We start from the raw sequence: 20,107 nt of genomic DNA on the forward strand, positions 1-20,107 counted from the left end.
CTTTACCTTTCAGATGTATTGGAAGGTTTACACAGAAAGACAGGATATAAATCTTTCAAAATTAATTAATTAACTAACCTCTTGAACACTTGGGCCCAAAGTACATGCTGCACATTCATGGGTGTAACAGTAACCAGACAATTATTTTAGAATAGGAAAACTGTTCCAGGAGCATAAAAATGATGATGAATGTGTTTGTGTATTTGCAGAGTTTGGGCCTCCGTGTGTGTTGCATAAATGATACATATGGCTATTGAACTTTTATGATTATCCTTATAGCTTTTGATTTTGGACAACTGCAAAGAGACAGTCTGTATGAATGTCTGCATAGCCCACCCACATGCAGGTCTCCACACATCACACACTGTCTCAGGTCAGCTACTGTATGCATAATCAGGCAGCGCAGGAAGTCCATTCCAAAGCTTTGCTGAGAAAACTGACTGAAGGAGTATTTTGGGTGAACCCAGAATCAGGCTGTCACCCTGTTTAAAAAATCTCTTAGAGAAACGGATTTTTAAGTAGCAATATTGTCTTTATTTTGTAAAATAAAAATTCATTACACAAAAACAATAATCACCTACAAACATAAAATGCCATGTATTCACATTCTAAAATGTGGGTCCCAGTGCTAAAGGAGTGAGAACCACTGCTTTGGAGAATGGCTATTTGCAGATATTGAAAGATGTTGATCACAATTAACTTCTGAGTTTGGGTGATTGTTGACATGATCTCTGCCTTATCTTCTCTCCTGGATTAGTAGACCTCATTCTTGGAAGCTGGACAGTTTTCTTCATAGGATGGAGGACAAGAGTGGCCTTCTGCAACATCTACATTACCTCTGTTTCCGAGAATCATAACTTCAGCAGGTGGTGCACTGCCTGCGACAGGGTAGGGCACAAAAGCGATCGTCTGAAACAAAGACAAATCATTAACTTTATTTTGATCATCATCACCCCCATCATTCTCTTATCATTATGGTGACTCTTTTCACTGCCATCACCTCTTTCATCATAATGAAAGAACTGCCCTACATTCCCTAAGGCAGACAAGAGCAGATGTATTAAGAACAACAGAACAAAAGAAAGGCCCTGTTGGGAAGCCCCCAAGCAGGAGGTAAGGGGGCATACTCCTCTCCCACCTTTGCTCCTCTCTAACATGCATTCAGAGATATACTGAACCTGGAGGTAACCGTGGCCATCATGACTGATAGCCATTGATAGACCTGCCCATGTCCAATCTCCTTTCAAAGCCATACAGGCTAGTGGTCATCAGCACATCTTGTGGCAGCGTAAATTAGAGGATCCCTTTCTGGACAGAAAGCATTTCTAGAGGTCCCAATCTGGACTAGGACTGGAATGCAGGGGAGGGGTGGCCCTTCCCACTGTGCTGTTCACCTGCCAAAAATCTACCCAGCTGCTATTCTACCCCACCCCGTTACCAGAAGTGCTTCTAAGACATGTGGGATCCAGTGGTCAATGGTACAACTCCATGGAATGGCATGAAAAGGTGAGGTCAAAGATGGAACAATAGATAACTTTTATTGTGAAGATAAAAACACAATGATAAGGAGGGGAAATTTAAAAAGGTAGTGTGGTATATGCAGAAATCACTCATATAGCCTAAATGGAGGGAGTTGCAATAGCAGGAGAAGTGGATGACTGGGGAGCAAGAAGAGCAGGGAATTATGGTGCCCCACAATGCAGGACCAAAGGTGAGTCACTGTTCTCTCTAGACTGAACCAGGACTAAAGGGAAGTGGTGATTCCTTGGAGGGATGTGAAATCACGTCACTCACTGGTGGTGGAAAGGCCAGTCTGTCCCCCATCCAGTTGCTTCTAACTGATGTCCCAATCTTATGAGATCAATTGGAAGCAGGGCCTTCCTTATTCTCGGGGAACTTGATGGCTCAATTGAAGGCAATTCTATACTGGAGAGCTAGGGCTAATATTTGGGCACCCCCCAAAACTGCTAGCTTAAAAATAGACTGCCCTCTGTTATGGGCTTTTGCGACAGCAGGTTGAGCATCCCGCTACCACAAAAGGCCCAGTGACAGTGCGCAGAGTGAACTGCCACTGAGCCAGTCTGAGTACCACTGCAAAGTGGTAGCATTATCAGAACCACACTGGAACAGACCCTAGACTACACCAGGGTAGGCAAGGCGGGGGTGTAAAGGGAGGTTGGGATGGATGGCAGTGGGCAGGGAGAGGGCTAGAGGTGTGGGTCTTGGTGACATATGCTCATGCCAGATCATATCCCCAATTGTTTGCCCTGCCCCCTTTCTCTCCTTGGTCCTATGCCAGCTATATAGCTGTGTAGGTCAGAGATGACCTCTACATAGGCCATCAGGAGACGCAGATTTGAGTAACCCCATCAGGGCTGTGGTACCAGGGATAAGGGGAAGCTATTTCCCTTGCCACGGTCTGAGCCATTTTTGGCCCCAACGTTTTGTTGGATATGGGGCAGGCCAGTTGACCTCTCCGTTCCAGTGCCAGTTAGGATTGGGCCGCCCATGTGTCATCTATTTGACTGCACACAAGACACAGACAACAGACAGGGAAGCCTGTGGGTCAGTGGTTTGAAGTGTTGCAGAGATTGTAGGGTTTGAATGCCAAGACACAGCTGTTTGCAATTGCAAGATGGGATAGGCAGTAAAGAGCTTGAGAAACAAACCCCAGTGGTTTAGGCAACAGCCTTAGCTAGTTACAAGGAGGGAAGCAAGGCAAGGGTACCAAGACTGCTTTGCTGGGAGGAGGGTGTGCTGTGAGGTGGCTCAGCAGGTGCTAAGCGATGGGTTAAAAAGGAATGGCTGCTCAGTAGGAGCAGAGCTCCAGCCATTGCTAGTCACTTCCCAGATGCACTCAGAACAAGAAAGCAGGGAAAATGGAGAGGAGGGAGACATTTTGGGAAGGAAGAGAGTGGTCTGATACTGTCCTGGATGCTGGGGGGGGGTACAGTGGTTCCTGGGCAGTGGAAAGAATGGGGGTGCTTAATGCAAGGCTATGCTTAAGCAGCCATCTAGAATGTGGTGGGAGTGAATTGTGCTTACAAAACAAAGTTCTGCCTTGTTTAAACTTGTGCAACATGAGCCCTCTTGCCACCAGTCCAATGTAAATGCCATGAGACTGGCCTGTCTCATGCTATCCTGGCATGTACCATGTATACGTGGAAGCAAAAATGCATCACTATAAAAGAAACATGTAAGCACTTGTCTTGGTGCTTTTTCTTTTTCTTTGCAGTGGAGGACACTCTTCCTTACTGTGAGACAAGACATGGAAAGGAGATATAAGCAAGAGAGGCCATCCTAGGCTAGGTCAAATGCATGATCCTGACCCAGATTCCTGTCTCTAAAAATGGATCCCACCTGAAGATTCAGAGGGAATGGCAAGAGACCCATAATAGTCTGAAGCAGTTTTTCATTCATGTTTCGTCTATGTTCATCAGTGAAACATCCACCTGTATTACTATATATTTCTATTCATGCTTTGATCTGCTGAAATCATGAGAAGTGTATCAAATGCTTACTGGGTCAGTGTTACAGCAGGTTGCCTCGCATCCAAAATGAGCTGTCGAAACTGTGATGCAGAATTCCAGGATAGTGAACAAAAGGAGGAGGACACAGATACCGGTACGTGAGTACTGCAGAGCAGAAAAGCATGTGGAACATGAACACCTAATCTTTATCTCAGAGTAAGGTGCAACATTGCAATGTTAAAGAATCTCCTAGTAATCATATTATAGACTCAACGGACTTGAAAACAACAGTGAAAAATTCACTGGTTCATTCAGTGAAAAACCAGGCACAACTATAGGCGAGGGGATGGTGGCAACAATTTGGAAACTTTTGATCAAGGGGTCTCTCCAACACATAAATACATTTTGAACACAATGTTACATAACCTTTGATAGTGTGTAAGGCAGACAGGTAGGCCAGAGGGAGCTTAGGTCATCTCCTACAGAGATCAGCACTAGCTTGAGAGAACTCTTACCATATTGGACTTTTAAAAAGTTGAAAGCCACCTTATGAGTCTCCTTGGAGTCTCTTTGGAGTTAGAAAGAAAGGATAGAAATGCCTGGATAAATAAATAAATGCACAGCCACACTGCATAGGATGTCATGAGCACTGTGGACATAGCAGCTATGAGAAAACAGGACACACTCTAGTGGCAAAATATTTCAGTGCAAATGCTGAATGCAGTTCTCCCTTAGCCTAAGTGCTGCTTTAAGCAGGATCCTGCTCTTCTGAGTGACAAACATACTGCATCGTTCACTGGATCCTACCTAAAATAAAAATCAGAGTTATCTGTGGAATCACTTACCAATAAGGAAAGCCCATAATGATCAGATATGTAAAACCTTTCAGGTGAATTTATAGCCAGCTCTGCTATGTGTACTCCAATGCCAATTAATGCCATCACAGCACTGGTGATATTCATTCCAACAGCACATTTCACCTAAAAGAAAGACAGAAACAAATTGGCTACCAAAAGGTACAGACACAACACAGATCTCCTTTAAGGAAAATAGTGAATGTGAACCAAAATGGGCGTTCCCAAAATGGGCATAAGAAACTCATAGTTGAAGCTGAATCAAGGTTTTCATCTGAGGAAAACTGAGAGAGAAACAGGAAGCAGCTCGGGATACTGTGAAGCAAATCTTAAAGTATACAAAACTATGCAACTTCATCTTCTTTCAAATCATTCCACCCTTTGATGCACCCCGCCAACAAAACACGTGCTGCATCTTATGGGGGAGATGCCAAATAGTTCTCCTTTTGTTTTGTAGGGCTTTCTGGCCTGGAATGGGGGTATGAATACAAGGAGGCCTCCTGCCCCACTCTCAGGCCTGATCTGCCACTCCCCCTGACCCCAAACACCCCTCCTTGCCTCTGTTCTGCCATCTTCTCAATGCCCCTGTGCCACTCAGCACATACTCACTGATACCCGTTCCTCAAGATTCAGCACTTGTGCGACGGTGAAAGCCTTTCTGCTGCCCCTGCATCTTACTCACAGGGTTTTGAAAATTGCTTTAGCACACCTTTATGACACCTCGTGCCAGAGCAGCAGTTGCTACAGGTCAGAATTGGGCTGTCAAGAGATATATCATCTAGAGATATATATGTGGCTTGAATGAGCAGTGACAGGCCTGGACAGGGCCTCTGAGAGGAATCTCCTCATGGGGTACAAGGTTTCTTTTGGGCTCCTTCCCAAAGAGGGAGGAGGTGGAACAGAGTAGGGGGCCAGAAGGGAGGCAAAACAGGCAGGGGGAAAGTGGCAACAGCCGGAATAGTCTTTGGAGCCCAGGTCTACCAGGCTTCCCCAGGCAGAGCTCAGGCCTGGCAGCTCAAAGCAGTAATACGAAAACCCTCTGAAGTCTCCCTAAAATCTGTCAAATATAGAAAATCCCTGCAGGAGATTCGCAGCATTGGATCGAGGATCACCCTGGAACTGAAAGGGTCTTGTGTACCATGGGAAGTGCATCCACAAGCCTAAGAGCGGCTGTAGCAAGACAGTTTCCCCCCAGGTTTTTTATCCAGTTTTTTATCCAGTGTCCCCAGGCGTGACACTGTTAAGGAGTGTATGCATTCCTGGGCCTGGTGTGTATGGCCTGTGGCAGCAGTTGTCGCCATGAGCCCATGTAATGTCCCATGTGGGCAGTAAGCCTGGGTAAGATTGGAAAATGTCAGGTCCCAGGAACTTTCTGGGCCCCCTCCTTTGGTTCCTGGGCCTCCTTTCTGACTCTGGGCCCGGGTACAAATTACTCCCTTTACCCCCCTCTCCTAGGCCCTGGGCCTGGATCTGCTAGATGTTTTTTATAAACCAAAATGTTTCCATTATATAAAGATCTTAATTTGAGACTTTGTTTGAGCTTGCTGTGTATAGGGGTGGATCTTCCTGGGATCTGTGTATAGGGGTTTACTATGTACGGGGTGGATCTTGCTGGGAGCAAGTGGTGGGACTTGGTGGGGTGTTAGACTGCAGAGTTTGCAGCTGACCAATCATACAGACAAATGTTGCATCTCTCTCTCTCTCTCTCTCTCTCTCTCTCTCTCTCTCTCTCTCACCAGGGAAAAGTTCAGGTGTTTTTCAGTGGACACCGACAAGGATCCGGAAACAATGAACTGTTCAAAAGAAGAAGAAATATATGCTTTGGAGTGCAATTCTCTTAAAACCTATAGAAACATGATTCCAGTCTAAGAAAGCTTGATAATATTTCAGTGATGTAAAAAAATAGCAGATTGTCTCCCATTACCAAAATAAGCTTTATTATATTATTTAATCTTTTGTTTTTACAAGAATATCCCTATTTTGCAAGGAAATCAATGTAAAAAATTGCAAATTAAACAACTAACTGAAGGAATCAGTAAAACACTCAACAAAAGATATCAGCTGAAGATATCAGTAAAACACTCTACAAAAACCTGAAGATGGTAAACAACAAAAAATGGGAGCCCCTCTAAGACAGTTAACAATACTTACAAAGATTCCACTCCAGAATGGGTAGCCTGAAAAAGCCGCCAAAGCTATGTACCTTGGAGGATGAAGAACGATGGAGACACCCCCCCAAGCCAATGTGTATCAGTCCAAGTATGATCTGGATTGCCTGTATGCAGCCAAGAGAAAACAAATTATTTTTGTCCTGATTAGTGTGGCGTAAACCCCTACCAGTCAGGCTTATGAACCGAGCTTGCAACAAATGAACTCTGAAAAGAGGTCTTGTCTTTCAACCACATTCAGAAGCTGGTATGATCTGGATGAGGTCTCTGAGAACACGGGATCCTATCTGGTGCCTCTCACATTCCCTTGCAAATACCAGCACCTTCCTCTTTCTCTATCCACCTGCTCACAGCCAAGCTTCTTTCCCCCATTTCCCTTTCTTGTGCCTCCATCAAGAGAATGGAAGGCGGTCCCTCCCTCTCCTCCTTTCCCTTCCCTGATGCCCTGAGTGCTGTGATGATGACTCCATAGTAGATGCAAGGAGGGATGAGAATTCTAATTTTTCTGCTACTCCTGATGCTGGTCAAGCTAGAAATCCCAGGACCCCTTGCATCCAGCAGGCAACCTATGCAGCATGCCAGGCACCAGGGAGGTGGAACTGAGGGGAGAGATGTAAAAGCAATAAACCAAAAGTGGCACAAAGTTAACAGAATGTGGGAGGGGCCATGAAAGTGGTGGTGCATTGATGGGAGAGCCAGAGTTCTGACTGGCTGAGATCCAGTCCTGGAACCTTGAAAAGTGTGCTGCAATGAGAGATATAACAAAACAGAGAGAAATCAAAGGCATGTTTTCGGGGGGCCGATGTATATTGTCCAAAACTCTGTTGAGATGTACACATCCTCCAAATCCTGTTAGAGATGATCACCCCAATCTTATAGCTGGGCTCTACCACTGGAACTAGTGTCCCAACAGAGCAATGTGCTTTCCAACATCACAAAAGGCACTCCAGAACCAGGTGGAGCCATGCACTTCCAGTCTGCCACCAAAAAGGTTGCATCCTGCTGGTAGAGGAACACCAATGACAATGGTGAATCAGTGGCAGGGCAGAACAGGGAGTGGGGAGGGCAGGGCAAAGGGAGAGTGGGAGGGAGTAGCACCTGGCACGGGAAACTTTCGCTGGATTCTATCCCCTTCCTCACCTCCTGCATGCCCCTTTCTCTCCTTGGTCTTGCTGGTGCAGGTCTGAGGAGATCTATTTGCAAATGGGGCGGTAAGGGAAAATATTTTCTCTTACCTCTCCCAAGCCTTCATATCTGCCCCCCCCCCCCACAATAACATGCAGGATAGCCTGTATAGGTGGGGGAAAGAATAGGATTGGGTTTCTAGCCCATTTACTGAAATACCGCAGACAACCGTCTATAAGCTGAACCCACAGATAAGTCGAGAGCATGTTCTGAGCCGCCAATCATGGAATTTTCTATGACCCTCGAATAAGTTAAACTTATAGGGGTTAAACTTAGGGGTGTGTCTGACTATAGTTTTGTCTGATTTTACCCCAGGCCAGATCCTGAAAAGTAACCTACCACTAATTGTTACCTAAGAACTGTAGTCTCTAATTTATTAAAAACATAGTAAAAGATCATAAGATACATTTTTATTCTTTTTAAATTCTGGTCTTCACCACCTTTTTGTAAACACGATCAGAGTAAGTGCACTGTAAACTACATACCAGTAAAACAGTGGTTCCCAACCTGGTATTCATGTACTCCCAGGGACACTCAACAGGACCTTTATGGGTACTTGAAAAAGAATGGAATAATGGCAGAAAAAGGCAGGCCATGCTCCAGAATGCCTTCCAAGACAGGAATGCCTTGCAAGAACCAGCAAGGCAGGAAGGGAGGTAGCTAGTTGGCTGTGAAAGCCCCACCAATAGCTAGTTTTTGGTCATCAATTCATCTATGAACCAGTGATTGAAAACCAGCACAGTGAAAAAGCTGAAACATAATATGGAAAGTGATCAATCACCCAGAATTTCTCAGCACACTTCTGGTGCAAAACAGTGCAAAGGCAGTTCTTCAAACAAATGAAAAGAGAAAATATGTGATGAATACGTGAAGTCTGGGCTTTCATAGAGAGGAGATGAGGGCTTGTATTATTAATTACAAACATTTTGCTAATAGGAAGGGTACAATTTATGGAAATGGGCTGCCAAGGGATATGCAAGTGGAAAAGGTTGGGAACCACTGCAGGAGAACCATGAATCAAATCCACCTTTAAGGTGTCTGGCGTGTTAAGCCAGAAGCTCTACATACAACATACAACCCATAACACATAACTGAGAGTGTGCAATTCAATTTACAGCAGAGAGATAAGATATTTGCAACCCTTTTTACTCAGAAGCAGGCCCACTGCTTTCCATGGGTGTTATTCTTAAGTAATGGTGCACTGAATTGTAGCCTGGGAAGGAGGATCCCATCCTGGTGTTTCAAAAAACAGACCTGCTTTGCAAGCATTTGCCAAGCAGAACCAGGCTGCAGCAGAAGGAAGGAGAATAAAAGGTTAACTTTGGCTGAAATGTCCCTGGAAAATTACTATAGCAACTAAGGAGGTGCCTACCTGAGCTGATCAAGAAAGAAACTGTTCAGAGTTGAAAGGCTCTGCCCTCTGATTGACCTGGAGATAAGGCCAAGTGATAATTGGCGCTTGATTACTTGGCAAAAATTTCACTCACCATATGTGAGTATCTACAGTACTGTGCATATTTCAGTCTATCTCAGCCATTTCCAATCTTTTTCAGCTCACAGCACACTGTCAAGGCACTAAAATTGTCAAGGCACACTCCCAGTTTTTTTACTTACATTAAATTACTACGTTACAATTAATTTTTAATTAATACAATTAAATCATTACATGACAAAGGGCACAATCCTAACCAGGTCTACTCAGAAGTAAGTCCTATTTTGTTCAATGGGGCTTGCTCTCAGGAAAGTGTGGTTAGCATTGCAGCCAAAGACTGGGGGGAATGTGCCTGTGGGACTTACTTCTGAGCAGACATGCCTAGGATTGGGCTTTTGGTTGCCCTCTTTTTTCTCAAATACAGGAGCAGGCGACTGGCACTTCTCTCTCCTCCTCTCCCCCACCCCACCCCCTCCCACAGGCACATTCCCCCATCTCATAATTGCAGTCAGCACCTCTCCTACTGTCCCTCCCTCACTCCTCTGCACCTTCCAAAGGTCTAGAATCACTTGCCTCACATTCTGCCTGCTCCTGTATTTCAGGAAAAAAAGTGTGACCAAAACCCAATCCTAGGCATGTCTACTCAGAAGCAAGTCCCATTATAGTCAATGGGACTTACTCCCAGGAAAGTGGGGCTAGGAGAGGAACCAGAGCCCAGTCCAGCTCAGGCACGTCTACTCAGAAGTAAGTCCCATTATAGTCAATGGGGCCTACTCCCAGGAAAGTGTTGGTAGGATTGTGGCCCAATGCCCCTCCTCTGAAAGGCCAAGGCCAAGGCAAGGCAGGGAGGGTCGCTTTGGGGAGCTGCAGGCAACTCTGGCAAGGAAAAGGGACTTCAGCCAGCCCATTCTTAGGCTGGTGGCCTCAGCACACTCGCTGGCTTCCTAGGGGCTTGCCTACCACCCCCCCTCCTTCTCTCACTCACTCTGCCCAAACCTCCTCTAGGCTTCTCTCGCTGCCCAATCAGCAGGCAAGGCAGACAACTTGATACCCAATCCTAGAAGTGTCTACTCTTATGGTGATCTAGATGCTCCTTTGTTGAGCACTATTCTTTTGAGCCAATCCTTCTTGATCAGTTTAGTCATTCACACTGACATCTCTTGCAGAAACACCAGGGGAAATTACCATGGATCTGAGCATGAACAGATATCAAATGCATTTACCCCCAGAGTCTTGGTCTCCACTTCCAGAAGTTTCTCCAGTGCCCCCACCCGTTGGGTTTGTTGAGGTTGGCTGCTGGGGCTTCCAAATGGCTGGCCTACACACTGTACGGTCCCTGGAGGTTGGATCATGACACCCGGCGTCCCTTGCCCTGCCTGGATTACATTGGCACCATTTGTGGGAATGAACAGTGTTGTTCCATTAACTGCTGCCATTTTTGAGTTACCTGCAAAGAAACACATGAAAAACTCTCTCTCAGATTTGGACAAACATTACATATTTCACCCACTGGTGGACACTGTGGTGGTAGGCAAAGGTTCACAAATAACTCATTAGTTTACTAGCCAAACGTCTCACAACAACTCCCCACTCCAAACTTACACACTTACACGACACCAAACTTTTCTGAGTGGTGAAGACCAGACGTGATTGTGAGGAGCTCTAGAAGGATCTCTCCAGACTGGCAGAATGGGCAGCAAAATGGCAGCTGCGCTTGAATGTCAGTAAGTGTAAAGTCATGCACATTGGGGCAAAAAATCAAAACTTTACATATAGGCTGATGGGTTCTGAGCTGTCTGTGACAGATCAGGAGAGAGATCTTGGGGTGGTGGTGGACAGGTCGATGAAAGTGTCGACCCAATGTGCGGCGGCAGTGAAGAAGGCCAATTCTATGCTTGGGATCATTAGGAAGGGTATTGAGAACAAAACGGCTAGTATTATAATGCCGTTGTACAAATCGATGGTAAGGCCACACCTGGAGTATTGTGTCCAGTTCTGGTCGCCGCATCTCAAAAAAGACATAGTGGAAATGGAAAAGGTGCAAAAGAGAGCGACTAAGATGATTACGGGGCTGGGGCACCTTCCTTATGAGGAAAGGCTACGGCGTTTGGGCCTCTTCAGCCTAGAAAAGAGGCGCCTGAGGGGGGACATGATTGAGACATACAAAATTATGCAGGGGATGGACAGAGTGGATAGGGAGATGCTCTTTACACTCTCACATAATACCAGAACCAGGGGACATCCACTAAAATTGAGTGTTGGGCAGGTTAGAACAGACAAAAGAAAATATTTCTTTACTCAGCGTGTGGTCGGTCTGTGGAACTCCTTGCCACAGGATGTGGTGATGGCGTCTAGCCTAGACGCCTTTAAAAGGGGATTGGACAAGTTTCTGGAGGAAAAATCCATGGGTTACCAGCCATGATGTGCATGTACAACCTCCTGATTTTAGAAATGGGCTATGTCAGAATGCCAGATGCAAGGGAGGGCACCAGAATGAGGTCTCTTGTTATCTGGTGTGCTCCCTGGGGCATTTGGTGGGCCGCTGTGAGATACAGGAAGCTGGACTAGATGGGCCTATGGCCTGATCCATTGGGGCTGTTCTTATGTTCTTATGTTCTTACACACATACACCAAGTATCTTCCTCCCGCTTCAAATTAAGACCCCCCCAAAAACAAAAAAAACCTCACATGTCCATCAAATTTCCTTCAAAGCTCTTTCCCAAAACACCCACCCACCCTGGTCCAGTAAAATGTGATTCATGATTCATGCCAGTTGGAATATATTGAAAATGCCTCTGAACATATGAAGAGTAGTATTCCCTTTGAGCAAGAAAAGTCTTGCTGCTCAGATTCAACTTTCTATGAAAGTATTTGGCCCATTTGCTTTCCTTTTGCATTTTCTTTGGTATGTTCATTTGGAACGGGGCACGTGAAGTCAGGTTTGCCTGGGAGCAGCAGGCTCAAAGCAGGGTGAGAGGAGAAGCATGACAGGTGAAATCTACTCCCAAGGTGAGAGGAGGAGTATGACAGGTTAAATCAGGGGTGTCACTCGTTTCATACCCAGGGCCAAATAGCACTGATGAGGGCTGGAAGTGATGCCACTAGGGAGAAAGTGATGCCATTAACCAAAAACAAACACTTTTTGTCACTTAGGAACTCATTAGCTGCAAACGACAGAAGAGAAAATACGCAAATCAGGATCATTTCAGGATATGGGAGAGCCCAATTTTCATGTGGGCTGCCCCTTCAGCAGTAACACCTCTGCACTGCTCAGCAGCTGAGAGCCTGAGGGCTGGATAAAAAGTTTCTGCGGGCTGCATCAGGCCCCCGGGCCTTATGCTTGACACCCCTGGGTTAAAACTACTTACAAAGCCTTCCTGCTGATTTGCAGTCCTGGCGCTGGCTGAAAAAGCATGAGCAAGTGAGAACAAGCACTTAAAACAAGCCGGAGCTTGATGTGGAGTCAAAGAGCCTGTGTGTACGTATATAGGTGGTCCCCGACTTATAGGCCTCTGACTTATGGACAGCCCTGTTGGTGCTTTCACACAGGCACGGCTTGTCCAGTCTTATGCTTTGACACAGACACAGAAGCACTGTTCCGACTTCTGTCAGTTCCAATTTCTGGAACGGAACCAGAATGAAAGTCAGAGACAACCTGTGCACAAATGAAACAAAAATACTCAGTTCTGCTAAGGGAGAGACGTGTTCTCCTCCTTTCTCTCCCCAAGGTATCTATGAAGAAAAAGAGAGATACTTTTACTTTCCCTGCGACTAGGCTCCTGAAGGAGGACATAGACTCTCTCCTTTCCCTCCCAGAATGTAGTCCTAGTTCTTGCCACTCCATTCCAGCAGCAGTGAGAGGAATTTTTCTGCTCTGTATTTAGGCTTGCTATGAAAGTTGTACTCTGCTCAAAGAAAGATTGGTCAGGAATAGTTCTGCATAGTATCCTCCATATGTTTTAAGTCAGAAACAAAGAGAGTCATAGGACTTTTTGAGGGCTCATCCTTTTCATTATGGAAAGCACTCTTTCAGGGCTGACGCATTCTTCGCAACCACTTTCGTTTACCACTTTACACAGATATCCTTGTAAGACAGATGGCTTCTCACACCAATTAAACCAATTGGCAACCGGCTGAAAACAGAGTAAAAGTACTCTACAAACACTTGGTCAGTGAATGCATTGACTGCTCTAACCTGGACAAAGCAATGCTAGATTGGCTGAATGAGAATAACACCAGCAGAACAGAACAAAGGCACCCCCCCCCCAGTTTTTCTCCCCTTGACCACAGTTGCAGCCGAAGAAGGACTTTCAGATACTTGACTTGATTACCCAATCCTAGGTGTGTCTACTCAGAAGTAAGCCCCATAATAGTCAACAGGGCTTACTCCCAGGTGAAGGAGGATCAGGTTGCAGACTTCCTCTTGCTCACAGCAGGAGATGCAAAGCGGGTGGACGAGAAAGGGTAGAAATGTAGAAAGAGGAAACAAGAAGAGACATAGCTCACTGACAGATTGCATGCTATGCAAAAGGAGAGTCTCAAATTCACTCTTCTCCAGCTAGTATTGGGAAAGCCTCTCAGTGGAAACATACTGAGTTCAGTGGACCACAGGACCAATATACTGACTCTGTTCAATAACAATTGAGACTCTGCTAAAATTCCCTGCAATGTGAGTATCTCCAATTTGTATCTCCAATCCAAACAGAAATTAGCTGCTCTTTGTGCATGAAAAAAGGACAAAATCAAGAGCATGTGCCCAGCTGGTCTAGGCCAAGCCACGTCTGGTCCAGGCCTCAGCACATGTGCTCATTGGCAACTGTGAACACCTCTGGCCTCACCCTGAGCCTCTGATGGATGATTAAATTCCTTAAGAAGCCACTGCCTGACCCTGTCAATCCAGGGGCTCCAGTTCCAAATATCAGTTTCTTCCTTGGGCACATGAAGAAGAGATTTCCCTGCCTGGTCTCTTAAAGCCCATGTGCCCCTGAATCTTTGTAGGGACAGACTCGCTTGCCTGCCGGCCAAGCTCCCCAACAGCAACGCAAATCAGACTGAGTGAGGAGAAAACTGGCAACCTGCCAACCCCTGGATTGGTGGAAAATGGGAAGGTGGGTAGGAGGCAGCTGGGGCAGTGCCCCATTTACTGCACTGGGCCAGCATCCCTCATTGCCACCTGTTCCCAATGTGCCCCTGTCCCCTCCCTTCTGTCCTGAAGTACTTACCTTATGCTCCTTGCTGTGTTTGTTCTCTGTCTGCAAGAGTATCTACTGCATCATCAGAAAGTTACAAGTAAAAGAGAGGCAGATGGGAGGGGACTGGGGAAGTGCCTCATTTACTGCACTGGGCTGGCCTCTCTCAAAGTTACATCCTTCCGCAGCCACATCTGCTGAAATCGCTTCCTGAAGCAGGTGGGGGGTAGGGGGTCCGTCCGTCCGTCCGTCCCCAGCCAGAAGTTTGCTCCCCCTAGAATTTTTTCCAACCCTGTCCCCTTTCTGTCTAGTGTGGTGTCAGTTGGGGATGATTTGAAGCCCTTTCTGCAACTTTTTTCGTGCACAGGAGGAAAGAGGTGCTTCTGGCAGGGATGGGAGGGAGAGAGAGAGAGTGCATGTGTGTGGAGTGAGTAAAACAGGGTCCTTGTGTTGCAAGGTGCAAAAACCAAGATGTTACAAGGGATCCTAGATGTTACAAGAGATCTCAGATGTTGCACTGTAATCCCAGGTACCAAAGCAAACTCAGTAGACAAAAGTGATCAGATCCAGGCTTTTATTGTAAATCCATCAGCAAAAGATTGTAAATCCATCCACGTCCCCAAATGAGACTGTGAGCATAGGAAGTGTGAAGAAGAGAAGCCTGTAAGGAAACTGCTTGCACCAGAAGTGGGGAGAAGAGAAGCCTCAAAGGAGACTGCTTGCATAGGAAGTGTGAAGAAGGGAAGCCTCAAAGGAGACTGCTTGCATAGGAAGTGTGAAGAAGGGAAGCGTGTAACGCCTCCTTTAGCTGACTTTTATTACAATCTGGGGTTCCCTCCTTGAAACACATTTGGAGACAATTCATTGGTGGGTTCAAAACATCCGTTGTTTTATAACAGGCCATCTCATACATCCATCATATACAATATACCCCCAGCAGTTAGCCAATGGCACTGCACACAAACCTGACCTCATCCATAACCATCGGATGATGTTCTGTGGCCTTCGTAAGGCAACCTGTGAAATGCAACATACTTGCTATTGACGTCACGGTATGTGTGTTCATCTAAAAACTGCTGTGAAATGATTTTCTCTGGGAATCTGACCTTTGCAATGTGTTAATCCGGAAGTGCTTTGATATCATGTCTCTTTAAACTCTAGAATGCAGTTAGTCCACTAAAACTCAGTTAAAACATTACTATTTGTTAGTCACACTTATGCGTACCCCAAAACTGATCTCAAAATGAAAAACAAGGAATATGAGAAAGCTAAGCTTACTAGTGTTCTTCTATGAGAGCTGGTGTGAAAATGTGCTTTCTAGCATGTGTGTGCACAGCTTAGTGCTCTAAAAGTCTTCAAACTGAACGTTAAAGCAATGTTAGAACTTCAAGCCGAATTTCAAACTGCTAGATTTTTTTTTCTGTGCTCTGAAGACAAAGACTTCATTCAAATGTAACAATATTGTTCTAAGAGAACAGATTGTGGCAGGCTGCCCAATCCCAGCCAAATGCTTGTGAGACTCAAGTTGAACTTGCTTGGACATTCAGAGAGAGAGAGAGATCAAAAACCATGCTGTTTTTACATTTCAGGTAAGCATTCTATACCATAACTAACAGTCCTTGATACCTTCCAACACTTGGCGGCTCCTTGGAATTTATGACCTCTGGTCACTCTGCCCCCATCCAGAGCACATGGAGAGAGGGAGAAATTTCTACTTGTACTGGCAGGGGGGTGGGGAGGGTGCTGTTTCTTCGACTGTGGAACATGCTAATTACTACAAGGTATTGCTGCGGAGGGTCAGAAAGAAACGTTTCTGTTTGGAGAAATCATGGTGGGGTTTTTGCCTTTCATATATATATTTAAAATTAATGGCTGCTGCTTGGGGACTGGGGAGACCCTTTTTCTGGTGGAGAAAGTATGGAAAGCATTTGAGCTAAAGAGAACCAAGAACTTAAGTGTGGAAAAGGTTCTAAGCAGGGGCAAATCCTGGGGAGGCCATGGGTGCATACCCCTCCAACTGTCCTGCCAGCAGGGAAGGGCACCCACCGGGATGGAGAGCAAAATCAGGTGTCAGGGAAACACCCACTGGGCGGGTACCAAGGTGATTTGTTGGAATGGGAGCCCAGGTCTACCCACCAAGCAAATAGTCATGGAGGCTAGAAACTCAATCTGGAGTTCAGCAAATAATCACAGAGGCCTGAGGGAGGACATGATTGAGACATACAAAATTATGCAGGACATGGATGGAGTGGATAGAGAGAGATACTCTTTTCCCTGTCACTTAACACCAGAACTAGGGGACATTCACTAAAATTGAGTGTTGAGAGAGTTAGGACAGATATAAGAAAATATTCCTTTACTCAGTGTGTAATTAGTCTGTGGAACTCCATGCCATAGGAAGTGGTGATGGCATCTTACCGAGATGCCTTTAAGAGGGGACTGGACAAATTTCTGGAGGAAAAGTCCATCATGGGTTACGAGTCATGATAGGTATGTGCAAGCTCCTGATTTTTGAAGTAGACTACCTCAGAATGCCAGATGCAGGGGAGGGCACCAGGATGCAGATTTTGTCTTGCTGTCTTTTGTGCTCCCTAAAGCATTTGATGGGCCACTGTGAGATACAGGAAGCTGGACTGAATGGGCCTGTGGCCTGATCCAGCGGGGATCTTTGTATATTCTTATGTAGGCTATAAGCTCAATTGGGAGCCCAGCTCTACCCAAGCAGGTAGACCTGGATTCCAAGTCCAAGTGGGAACCCAGCTCTACCTGCCCAGCAAATACCAACAGAAGCTATAAGCTCAGTCGGGAACCCAGGTAGACCCGGGCTCCAAGTCCAGGTGGGAGTCCAGGTCTACCCACCCAGCAAATGTCCACAGAGGTGATAAGCACAAGTGAAACCCCAGGTCTACGCAGCAGGTAGACCTGGGTTTGAAGTCCAGGCGGGAGCCCAGGTTTACCCACCCAGCAAATAGCTACAGAGGCTATAAGCTTAATCAGGAGTCCCGACCAATAGACCTGGACTTCAAGTCCAGGCAGGAGCCCAGATCTACCTGCCTGGTTGACCTGGGCTCTAAAGGTAGTGTTCATGGTCTTCCCCTATAAAGACACTGGATCCAGCCCTGATTCTAAGGAGATTAAACTCTCAGAAAGACAGGAGAATTCAGCTCTACGAGGTAGATTCAATAATTCAAATCTTCTGTGCTTTGTTTTTTCAAAGTACAGTAATGAATACTGTAAAAAACTAATGTTCCAGTGGCGTTACTGTATTTGACTTGCGTATCTTTCCTCTTGCTTTCATATAAAGTAAATAAATTTTATTTTAGTATGTATCAATGCATCAGCAATGTGTCATTGGCTAATGAAAGGCTTTCTATACAAGCAAATACTACAAATACAAGCAAATAAGTTAGCACCTAAGGGAGGTACGTAGGTCTACTCTGAGCAGGAGCAGAGTCCTACTCGTGAGTAAGAGCCCAAGGGTCAGGCACTTAAATCAAAGTTGAAAGTTAGCTGCACCTAAAGTAGCACCTAATCGAAGGAAGGGAGGAGGATAAAGTGGAAAGCAGGTTTTTCTACTTTGTTTTAAATTAACCCTATACTTAACCCAAGTTAAACTTAATCTAAGTTAGAACATAGCCTAAACAGTTCAGTAAATTGGGACACAGGATCTAGACAGCAATAAATAATTAAAAACTCAAATAAAAACTAGCTTGAGGTTACAAAACAGTCCAGCCTAAGAGAACAGAACTAGGAGGGAAAGAACCTAGTAAGGGGCAATTCCCATTCAGGAGCCTGCAGAGTAGGTTACGCCCATCAGCAGCCTTTTGTCTTCCTGAGCTTTTGTAAACTCACCTGGGAAGACCAGCCCCCCTTTCAATCAGGAAGGAAGGAAGAGCCAGCCAGGAGCATAAAGCTAGGCCTGCCATCGCGTGAGGCTCTCTCCAGACGCGTGTGGCCTCTGGGACCCCAAGTGCCAGGTAAACTGAGAGTTTAGCATCTGGGCAAGTTCAGCAGCAGGGCGAGGAGGCCAGGGCCCCATACACTGCTCTTCCTCTTCCCTTGAGAAGGGGCTGCTAACCAGTGTAGGGTTTATAAAAGTACCCCTAAATAAAACAACAACAAAAAAGTTATGCAGTCAGGCAGCCAGCAGCAGGGAGGGGGCTATCCAGTGTTCTGCATTGAGTGCCACATGTATGATTATATGCCTCTGGGGCATAAGTCATGGGTGTGACCTCGGTGCAAGGAGCTCCAGGGTCTCAGGGAACGCGTCCGCTCCCTTGAAGCCTTGGTGGCCGACCTGGAGAAGCGCAGGCAGGCAGAGGAGGACCATGGGGAGACTTCCGGGGACGATCAGGCTTCGTCCCAACCTCAGGCGTGCAGCTCCTCAGCTGCCCGAGTGGGAAGTCTCAGGACTGGAGGACGTCATCCTGGAGAGGAGGGAAACAATCCCCTAGGGAGGACCCCTTCTCCAGGGGATGGGCCTGTAACCAAACGCACTCAGGATACTCCTCGGCGAGAGGGGGGTCGGGGGCTTCTTGTAGTGGGGGATTCGATTATTAGAAACATAGAGAGGGGGGTTTGCGACAGATGTGAGGACCGCATGGTGACTTGCCTGCCTGGTGCGAAGGTTGCGGACATCACTTCTCGTCTAGACAGGCTAGTAGACAGTGCTGGGGGAGAAGTAGCGGCTGTGGTGCATGTTGGCACCAACGACGTGGGCAAGTGTAGCTGGGAGGTCCTGGAGGCCAAATTTAGGCTTTTAGGCAGGAAACTGAAAGCCAGGACCTCAAAGGTAGCGTTCTCTGAAGTGCTACCTGTTCCACACGCAGGGCCAGCTAGGCAGGCGGAGATCAGGGGTCTCAATGCGTGGATGAGACGGTGGTGTAGGGAGGAGGGGTTTAGATTCATTAGGCACTGGGGAACGTTTTGGGACAAGCGGGGCCTGTACAAGAGGGACGGGCTCCACTTGAACCAGAATGGAACCAGACTGCTGGCGCATAACATTAAAAAGGTGGCAGAGCAGCTTTTAAACTGATCCCTGGGGGAAGGCCGACAGGAGCCGAGGGGCATCCGGTTCAGGACTCCTCATCCCTATGGAATGAGGATGGGGAGGTTAGAGAACAACAAGACAAAGGCAGGGTAGGAGAAGAAATTGGCAAAGGTAGCGTGATGGGATGTGATAGACGGTTTGGCACAATGAGAGGATGCGGGGACAAAGGAGCGAATAAGCAGCCCATCCTAGGGCATTCCGTGTACAAATGCTTTTATGCGAATGCCCGAAGTCTACGAGCAAAGGTGGGAGAACTGGAATGTCTGGTGACAAGGGAAAACATTGACATAGTGGGCATAATGGAAACCTGGTGGAATGCGGAGAATCAGTGGGATACCGCAATCCCAGGCTATAAACTCTACAGGAGGGACAGGCAGGGGCGTGTTGGAGGTGGGGTGGCCCTTTATGTTAAGGAAGGGATAGAATCCAGCAAAGTAGAGATTGAAGGTGGGTCCGACTCCACCGTAGAATCTCTGTGGGTTAAATTACCAGGCTTGTGCAGCGATGTAATACTGGGGGTGTGCTATCGTCCTCCAGACCAGAAATCGGATGGGGACCTTGAAATGAGGAAACAGATCAGGGAGGTGACAAGGAGGGACAGGGTTGTAATCATGGGGGACTTCAATTATCCTCATATTGACTGGATCAATTTGTGTTCTGGTCACGATAAGGAAACCGGATTTCTTGATGTGCTAAATGACTGTGGCTTAGAGCAGCTAGTCACGGAGCCCACCAGAGGACAGGTGACTCTGGATTTAA

At 46.4% G+C, this 20,107-nt stretch overlaps 1 pseudogene; it reads right to left on the reverse strand.

The window, feature by feature from the left end:
- Positions 1-580: 580 nt before the first annotated feature.
- LOC136636307 (membrane-spanning 4-domains subfamily A member 8-like) lies at positions 581-14,378 on the reverse strand (annotated as a pseudogene).
- Between the last annotated feature and the right edge of the window lie 5,729 nt (positions 14,379-20,107).

The sequence above is a fragment of the Tiliqua scincoides genome, chromosome 1 (genome assembly GCF_035046505.1).
Source record: "Tiliqua scincoides isolate rTilSci1 chromosome 1, rTilSci1.hap2, whole genome shotgun sequence".
NCBI classification, from domain to species: domain Eukaryota; kingdom Metazoa; phylum Chordata; class Lepidosauria; order Squamata; family Scincidae; genus Tiliqua; species Tiliqua scincoides.